This window comes from Mus caroli, unplaced genomic scaffold, assembly GCF_978045245.1.
Source record: "Mus caroli unplaced genomic scaffold, Mus_caroli_1 scaffold_1, whole genome shotgun sequence".
In the NCBI taxonomy this organism is placed as follows: Eukaryota; Metazoa; Chordata; class Mammalia; order Rodentia; family Muridae; genus Mus; species Mus caroli.
The window spans coordinates 145567303-145576669 of NW_028227256.1; the positions used below are offsets into that span (position 1 = coordinate 145567303).

The following is a 9367-nucleotide window of genomic DNA, read 5'->3' on the forward strand; positions in this document are numbered from 1 at the left end:
CCCACTCTCTGAGTGTTGTAGCCAGTGAGGGTCATGACAAATTCTCTTCTCATGACCCTGGGGCCAGTTCTCTTGCCTGTCATAGATGGCAAGGGACTAGGGAGGGGAGGAGTGCATCTCTTCCCTCATCTAAAACACTGCCCAGCTGAAAAGACTCCCACATTCATGCCCATAGGGCCAGCTCATCCACTCTTCCATCATCAAGGTCAGCTCTACTGTGATACCCAATAAGGGGCAGGGCCTACTCTACTGAGTGCTACATCAGGTGAGAGGAAGAGCCAGGTCTTCTGCTTTCTGTTGGAAATGGATAAGGGGTGTCAGTCATCTCTCCCTTGGACATGTCACCAAGTGGCAGACAAGTTGAAGGATCAGCTCTTCCATATCTATGCCCTGTGGACCTGCTCCTCTATAGATTATGTCACCAGAGTAGGCTCTACTGTGCTAACCAGGAGAGACTCAGAGCCCACTTTCCTAAGTGCTACAGCTGATGGAAGGCAGGATCTGCACTCCTGCTCTCTTTTCCCTAGCGCCAGGTCTACCACCTGCTGCAGGTGGTAAGTGGTGAGGGAAGACAAGGGTATCTCTCCGTTATCCAAGAGATGAGTAGTAGGGCCCAGTCTCCCAAGTTCTTATCCTCGGGCACTGACTTTTCCACAGGTCTAGCAATGGGGAGTTCTGGAGCCAGCTAAGGGCATGGTCACCACTCTTGCTCTCAGGCTCCCAGGATATTTTTTCCCATGATACACAGCTGAGGAGTGGGGCCAGTTCGTCACGGCCTTCACACCTCAACATATCTCTGGTTGGCAACCCAAACCAGGATGTCCCCCTGACCTTTGGTGGTAATGGGTCTCTGCTGCTTCAAGGACACAGACCCAGATGCCATAATGGTAGCATTGGGCAGAACCTCACCATTATCTTAGGTGACATTGCTGGCTACTCACATCAGGCTGTTCTTCACTAATTTTGAGACCCTACTTCTGTCTTTCTTCCTTGTACCCACATCCTTCTGTTTCTCATTCTCTTTCTGTCCACCACTTACTTGTTCCTCTTATCGGCACCCAAGGTCTCTGAGTTTCCAGGGTCATTTTTGGAGTAGTCTCAAGAGTGCAATTCCTACTTATGAATTATGGTACCTGGCAGGGGTCATCTCAGGTATGATCTACTCCCTCAGGCCTTTGCATTGCCCAGCACAACTGGAAGTTATCTCAGGCTAGAATCTCACTTAGCCCACCCCAGTAACTTCCTGTTCTTACAAGGAACTCCTGGTCCCAGGCGTGGTTCTCCTAGTCTCTGGGCTGTTCTTGTCTCTGGGAGCCATAACAGACTTTGCAACAACAGACAGGTGATAATCTCAGGCTTGTTTTTTCAGGGAATGTTAGGCTACTAATCATTTAGATGTTTATAGGACAGAACACTGAGGTTAGACATAACATCCCTCCTCTCTGCCACCTACTAATGCACATGTGACAAAATAGCCACACTTGCAATGCCTCTATGGACAAGTTCATGGTTTTTTAATTATTATTTACTTCTTTATTCTTCTCCTCCTAAATCCTCTGGTGTTTCTTTTTCTTTTTGATTTCAAATCAGCGTTTGTTAGATAATTAAATAATTTCACACCTCAAAATTACTCAATAATAATAGTAATAATAATAATAGCTATGATAAAAAGTAAGCCTAAGTTACATATAAGAAACTAAGAAATATTTTGTACATGAAGAAAGACAGCAATAGAAGCTGAGACTTGATCATCAACTTCATATATTATCATTTAGCTATCTGCTATCTTTTAAAAACTAACTAGTATCTTACTTTTAGAAAAAAGAGAAAAAGAAAAGTAAACAGGAAAGAAAGAAATGAAAAAAGAATAAAACACATTGTTCTGAATCCTAATAAGTTTGAGAGTTCAAGATGAGTCACTAATAACGTTTTTATATATAAAATATTCTGCATAATAAAATTTAAATAAATTATATCTTACCAGTTAATTAGTGTTCTCCAATGTTCTAATGTGGAGAGATATAAAATAGTAACAAGAGAAAGTTTTTAGACATAATTATTGTCCCTTCCTACTGTGAAAAGCAATTCTCATTTTCTTTTCTGTAAATATGTGGAAGGGGAAATAGGTTGCAGCTCCACTAAAAGTAAATGTTCATTAGTGGGTGGAAAAAATATAAAGTGAATATTTTACTTTAACCTAAGTGACAGTGGCTTATACAGCTAATGATTTACAGAAGCATTCTGGGAAATTGTAGCTGCTTGCTCCTAATACCCTAAAAAGTTAATGTTAGCAGATAGAGTAGATTTTTTTATTGCATTGCAATTCAAATCCCCTTGTCTTCTCCCTGCATGATGCTGCCTGTGGCAGGTGTTATCCCACAATTAGTTCAACTAATAATGACCATTAAGTAAGACTTTGGTAGGTGCAGGCACTTTACATGTATAATCTAATTTAATTTAATCACCACATCAAGCTACTTTTATTAGAACTGCATACATAATAAAGAGAAGAACTGTGGCTGAATAGCAGGGACTTGGCCCCCACAAGCTGTTTGGCATCACACTCTCCAGTTTGGGGATCATTAGGGTCAGAAAAAGGTCAGTGAATGTTTTAGACTTGATAGAGTTTATCCTCTTGTGCTTCCTGTCTTCTTGTTTCATAGCATCGTGACATTTTATAAAATCTACTTTACCATTGAACTTTATAGCACATTTAGTTATACTAATATTCCATGATGAATAAAATAAATTAGATGTGCATATGTCCAATATTTTTCACAGATTTGTGATTCATTAGTTGGGTAGGTGAAAGATATATGCACATAAATGTATGTAACACCGATTGAAGACCTCAAGGCTAAAACATTGAAAGAGAGCAAGGGGAAGGGGTATATGGCGGGGTTTGAAAGTTAAGAAAGGAGATAATGATGTAGTTATATATCTCAAAAAAACATATTTTAGCTGGGCATGGTGGCGCACGCCTTTAATCCCAGCACTTGGGAGGCAGAGGCAGGCGGATTTCTGAGTTCGAGGACAGCCTGGTCTACAAAGTGAGTTCCAGGACAGCCAGGGCTACACAGAGAAACCCTGTCTTGAAAAACCAAAAAAACAAAAACAAAAACAAAAACATATTTTAATACAGCTGGCTGAGTAAGAAAATGACAATAATAACCCCAGTTGTTGGAAAGTGGAGACAGATCGGGAGTTCAAGCCTAGACTCCAATATAAAGAATCCTAAAGCCAAACTGGTATATCTGAGAAATTTCCTGAAAACAGAACAAAACACATGAAAACGTGGTTAAACACATAAAGAAAACTTAACAATATTTAAATTATTATTCTTAATTTTTATATAATCATATATTAAAAAGGCCAAGCACAATGTTCACAATATATAAGTCCTAAAGTTTCATTTGTTAATTATATTTTATTTGTTCCAGTTGGCAACAGTCAAATTTTACCTGTTGGGTAATCTCACAGACCTTTAATTAAAAAATACGTATACTAACACACTCTTATCTGAGGTAAATTCACTAAAATTCTCTTTAATAATATGCTTGGAATTCCAAAAATAAAACAAATTATATGTTTCTAAAAAATTATTGGATCACTGTCCCGAGCTACGGTTCTCCCTGGCAAGAACACACTGGGACAACTGGAATCTTCTGCAGCAAAAGCTTTATTGCTTCTTTAGGAGGGAAGACCCTGAACCCAGAAAATGGGGTCACTTATATAGCCCTCAGCCATGGTGTTTCAGCACCTGATGTGGCGTGTCAGCTCCTGATTCGTTGCTTGCCCATCACCCCACTACAAGGCACACCGGAGGCCAGCGCCATCTTATAATGGCGATTGCTCGCGGCTCGCGATTGCTCGCGGCATGGCTCTCCACAGATCACTGAAGTTATTGTCAGATTTGCAGGGTCAACACAAATATAGTCATCCTCCAGGACAAGCAAGTAGATAAAGATTGAGCTGAAGTACTGGGCTGCATGTCGTATAGATCATCATCGACAATTTAAATGCTTTTAAGAAGTAGCTTCCTCTAATTAACTAAAGATATTGATACATATACATATATATTCATACACACACACACACACACATATGTAGTTTTTAAGGTCAAAGAAGGAAAAATACATACTTAATTTTAAGGGAGATATTTTATATAACTACTTAAGTGATGAAGTTTAAGGATAAGTAAACAGCAAAGCAAACACTATAATCAAGAGGGAGTGACTCAAAGACTGAGCTGTTGGTAAAATTATCACTAGTTTCAAAACCTTATATATATATATATATATATATATATATATATATATATATATATATATATTAATATTATCAATTGTTTTCCCTTGTTAGAATAATACATTTATCTTTAATTAATTATACTTATTTAGGCAATTAGCATTTTATTGGAATGAAATATGTTCAAATTATTTTCTGTAAAAGTAACTTTTATTTGCCTGAATTGTTGTTTCAGAAGATTACTGTCTCCATCTGCTATCATAAACCTAATCCTGCAAGCTTCTAGTTGTAGTTAATCTTATCTAGGCCTAGAATAATTTCAGCCTCTGAGACTACAGTTTAGTGTTAAGGTTACACTTTCTATTTCCTTTTTGAACTCTGGGTATTTGGTTCAATTCAACTGTTTTTGCTCAAACTCTTCTCCAAGTTGATTCAATTTGGTTCTTCTCAGCTTCTTACTCAATTCTTAGGATTGGCCTCAAACTAAATCTAGCAATTCTCTAGCTTCAGCTGGCTCTGCTGACCTGCACTGAATTGTGTGAACTCTGTACTGCACTCACTGCACTGACACCCAACTGACTGCCCCGATTTCACTTCACAGACCTCAGCTGATTGAACAGAACTTCCTGACTCTCCCTGCACTGCTCTTAAATAGTTCTCCTTTCCTGTGCCCTTTGTGAGAGCTGAGCATAGACTACCTCAGACTCATTTTCTCAAATCTTTCTCTGATTCATCACTTTTCCAGACCCTCAAGGAGACCTCATTTTCAAACAAGGTTTCTTCTTTCTACAAACTAACCTTACCTACATTGTTTGGGATTAAGGGTGTGTACTAAGGGCTTGTCTGTAATCCAGGCAGAACAGCCATGTTGCTGGATTAAAATTCCTCTAAAATTTATATCTCCCATATTGAAGTATAGAATTCAGTATTATTTACAATCACTAGGGATGGGATATAATATCATAAATCTTTTTAAAATATAGTTTAATTTACTGCCTATTACAAAACATTCCCATATTCTACCTTCTTTCAACAATCTCTTGTAAATCTGATGATTCTACTCTCAATTTCTGTGAGACTGAATTTTTTTTTTTTTTACATTGTGAAGAGAGGATAAGAATGTCATCATGTGGAATTTTTCTTCCAGTGTCTTTCAGTTGCTGGAAACTTGCTTTAATGCTTCATGTTTTATAAATAGTGCTGAAATGAACATAAGAGTATAGACATCTATTTTATGAACTTACCTGTATTCCTTTGGATATAAGTCCATGACTGAGATTGGTAGATTTATAATTTAGTAGTCTCATGCTTAGTTTTCTATAGAGCCTCTCTATAGTTTTCAGTAATAGCATTATTATTTACATTCTCACCTACACTATATTAACTTTTTACATGATTTCAATTTATGTTTATTTTAATACTCATGCAATCTTGAATAGAATACTATCTTACTGAAATTCTGATTTCTAACCCCTTGATTATTAGTAAAATTCACACACACATGCTGCATGATTGCTAATTTTATTTTATTTTATTTTTTTGATAAATGTTGGTTTAGCTGTATTCTGCATGTTTAGTTGCATTATGTTCCATTTTACAGTGAATTGTTTCGTTTCTCAGTTATTCTGAACATTTAACACTTGCTACAGATATATTCAGGCATGGTGTTTTTCATTGTCTTTCATTGTGTATCTACTGTAGATCAAACCAAACTGTAAATTGAGTTCTAACACTGAAGTTAAAGTAAATGAGGTAAAAAACTTCCCACAAATATCGTGAATTCATGAATATTAACAGTGACTGGAAGAGCAATGAGGTGTTAGCAGAAAGTAATGAAGAGAGAGTAAATAGTATATAATATAGATATGTATTAAATTATCTCTCTATTTGTATATGTTTGTGTATTTGTGCACATAAGTTCATGTGAAGACCTTGTGACTGCATAAATACACTAAACAAGATTATAAATAGGTGAATATATATATATATATATGTATATATATATTCACCACCAATCTATGAGCATGAGAGGTCTTTACAACTTCTAGTGCCTTATTTAACCTCTTTCTCCAGATATTCAAATTTTTCATTTTAGAGATCTACTACAGCATCAGTTAAATTTAACCCTAGTTTGTTTGTTTGTTTGTTTTAAATTTACTGTGAAAAAAATATTTTTCACAATCTATTCAACAGCTTGCTTGCTTCTAAATGATTATTGATTTTTGGTTAGTTGTTTTATATCCTAACACTTTGCTGGTAGTATTGATTATTTCTATAAAATTTCTAGTGGATTTTTTTAAAATATCTATTAAATACTATTTTGATGGTTTGTATCTCTTAGACCCAGGGAGTGGCAGTATTATAGGATGTGGCTGCCATGCCTGCCTGGACACTGCCATGCTCTTGCCTTGATGATAATGGACTGAACCTGTGACCTGTAAGACAGCCCCATTTAAATGTCCTTTATAAGACTTACATTAGTCGTGGTGTCTTTCACAGAAGTAAAACCCAATGTCAAACATATCATATCATATCATCTCCAAATAGTGATATTTGACTTATTTTCTTACCAAATTAATTTCCTTCTATTTGAAATTGTTCTGTATAGGGCTTCATTGACTATGTCACATAAGATTGGGGATACTGGCAGCTCTTTATCACTCTTGTTCCTGTGGCTGCCTTCCAGAAATTGAAGGTAAAACTATATGAGTGAAGAAACCAAACACGCCATATAAAGTAATTGGCTATTTTAGGCACTGATTTTGGATTATGATGGTGTTGCATTTGTTTCCCATTCTATACTTATGTACTAAATAAGATGCTATTGAGAAGTGGAACAACATTGTAACACTAAAAGTAGGTACACTGACTAGATCAGGTTCTTTGGGACAAAGGTCAGACTTAAAGTTTTTACCCCATGTCACAATTGTAAGTCTATGATTTGTTAAAACTAGCATTAAAAGAACATCTATTTTGGAAATAAATTTCCTTTGCCAAGACTGAAATTTATTTTTCTTGTGTATAAATTTGATGTTTTGTGTGATGGTTTGTATATCCTTGGATCAGGGAGTGGCACCATCTGAAGGTGTGGCCTTGTTGGAATAGGTGTGACCTGGTTGGAATGGGTGTGTCACTGTGGGTGTGGGTATAAGATCCTCACCCTAGTTGTCTGGAAGTCAGTCTTCCACTAGTAGCCTTTGGATGAAGACAGAACTCTCAGCTCCTCCTGTGCCATGCCTGCCTGGATACTGCCATGCTCCCACCTTGATGCCTTGATGATAATGGACTGAACCTCTGAACCTGTAAGCCAGCCCCAATTAAATGTTGTTTTTATAAGACTTGCCTTGGTCATGGTGTCTGTTCACAGCAGTAAAACCCTAACTAGGACAAGTTGGTACCAGAAGTGGGGTATTGCTGTGATAGGCCTGACCATGCTTTTATTTGAAAGAATGTGGATTTTGGGACTTTGGATTTGGAAAGCAGTGGAATGCTTTAAATGGGGCTTAATGGGTCATCCTAGTAGGAATATGGAAGACTTTGTTGCTGGGATTGATTTGAACTGTGTTGACCTGGCCCAAGAGATTTCAAAGGAGAAGAATTTCAGAATGTGGCATAAAGACTGGTTTTGTGGTATTTTGTTGAAGAATGTGGCTACTTTTTGCCCTTGTCTGAAAAGTTTGCCTGAGGCTAAGGTAAAGAGACTTGGATTAATTGCATTGACAAAAGAAGTTTCAAAAAAGCCCGGCAGAGACTTTGTTCTCTGGTTAAGTCTTATGAAGAAAAGTTTGAACAAGCATAGCAAGCTTAGAAAGGAAAAATATAAAATATACGGTTTGAGTATTAAAGGAGTACCAGGAAGTGAAATAGAGCAAAATCTTGTGTTCTAGGAGATAAAGATTAAGGGAGTGGGACCTTGGGGCAAGATCCTACCCAGCTAAATTAGATCCAGGCATGGTGGTTCACACCTTTAATCCCATGAGACAAGCATGCTGATCTCTACATTCAAGGTCAATCTACAGAGCAAGAACCAGGATAGCCAAGCTTAGGCAGTGAAGGATTTAGAAAACATAAAGCTAGTGATAATGTAATAATACAAGGGGATCATGTTCTAGTTCCTGTAAGCAGCAGAACTCGGCAGCTTCAGCCATGTGCCTCTGGCTCTAGAGTTAAGAATGGAAGGATCTACTGGGAAAATTGATGTTGGTTAGCTGGAGCTAAGGAATTAGCGGTGATTAAGAAGAGACCAGCATCGTTGAGGTGAAATCTTCTGGAAATTGTTTTCTGGGATCACAAAGAAGCTGTGTTCCAGAGATACCCAAGGTTGTACCTCATGCTGCGGCTGGACTTGGTAATGTGTAAGAGTCACTCAGGTGGTACTGCTTGTGAAGGAATGCAGGGATCATGGAGAGAAGCTGAGGCTTAGCACTTTGAGAGGCAAGGGAAGCCCATTGGAGAAGGTGAAGCCTCAGCTGTAGTTGATGGCTCAGGATTGAAGGGGTCATGCAAAGGATTTGAGGCTTGGCACCCTGAAGAGAGCCTATGAGAGGCTATTGGTGAAGCCTAGTTGGAGTGGAACACCCCAGTGTATTGAAGATGTCAGTACCATGGGATGATCACCAAGAACAGCAGCCGTAATAGAGTGGATCAACCTGAGCATAGAGTGCTACAGAGGACACAGATGGAGAAGTGATGCCAGCCCTTAGGCATCAAGTGGAATCCCCGACACTGAAAGAAGAAGATGTAACATTGAAATTGCCTTGGAGACTCAAAGATGTTAAAAATGCCAGAGCCATGGGATACATGCTGAGGAAAGCTGCTAACAGGGAGTGGAACCAGCCCAGGAGGAAGCAGTTTGTTGCAGTCAAAAAAGATGAAAAAGGAGTGGAGATCTGAAGACCACTTTGACATCAGCCATGGAGATGCAGAGTTTGGAGTTTGCCCAGCTGGTTTCCTGCCTTGCTTTGGGGATTACACTTAATTAAGTTGAATCAGAAGAGACCTTGAACTTTGGACTTTTAACATTGTTGCAACTGCTATAGACTATGAGGACTTTGAAAGTTGCACTAAATGCATTTTTCATTATGCTATGTTTTAGTATGGCCCCCATAGACTCATGTTT

General features: G+C 38.1%; 1 non-coding gene across 1 annotated transcript; it reads right to left on the reverse strand.

Annotated features, from left to right (window-relative positions):
* Positions 1–1371: 1371 nt before the first annotated feature.
* On the reverse strand, positions 1372–1503 carry LOC115032470 (small nucleolar RNA SNORA17). The gene has a single exon (XR_003838144.1). It is a non-coding gene; the product is annotated as a small nucleolar RNA SNORA17 (small nucleolar RNA).
* Between the last annotated feature and the right edge of the window lie 7864 nt (positions 1504–9367).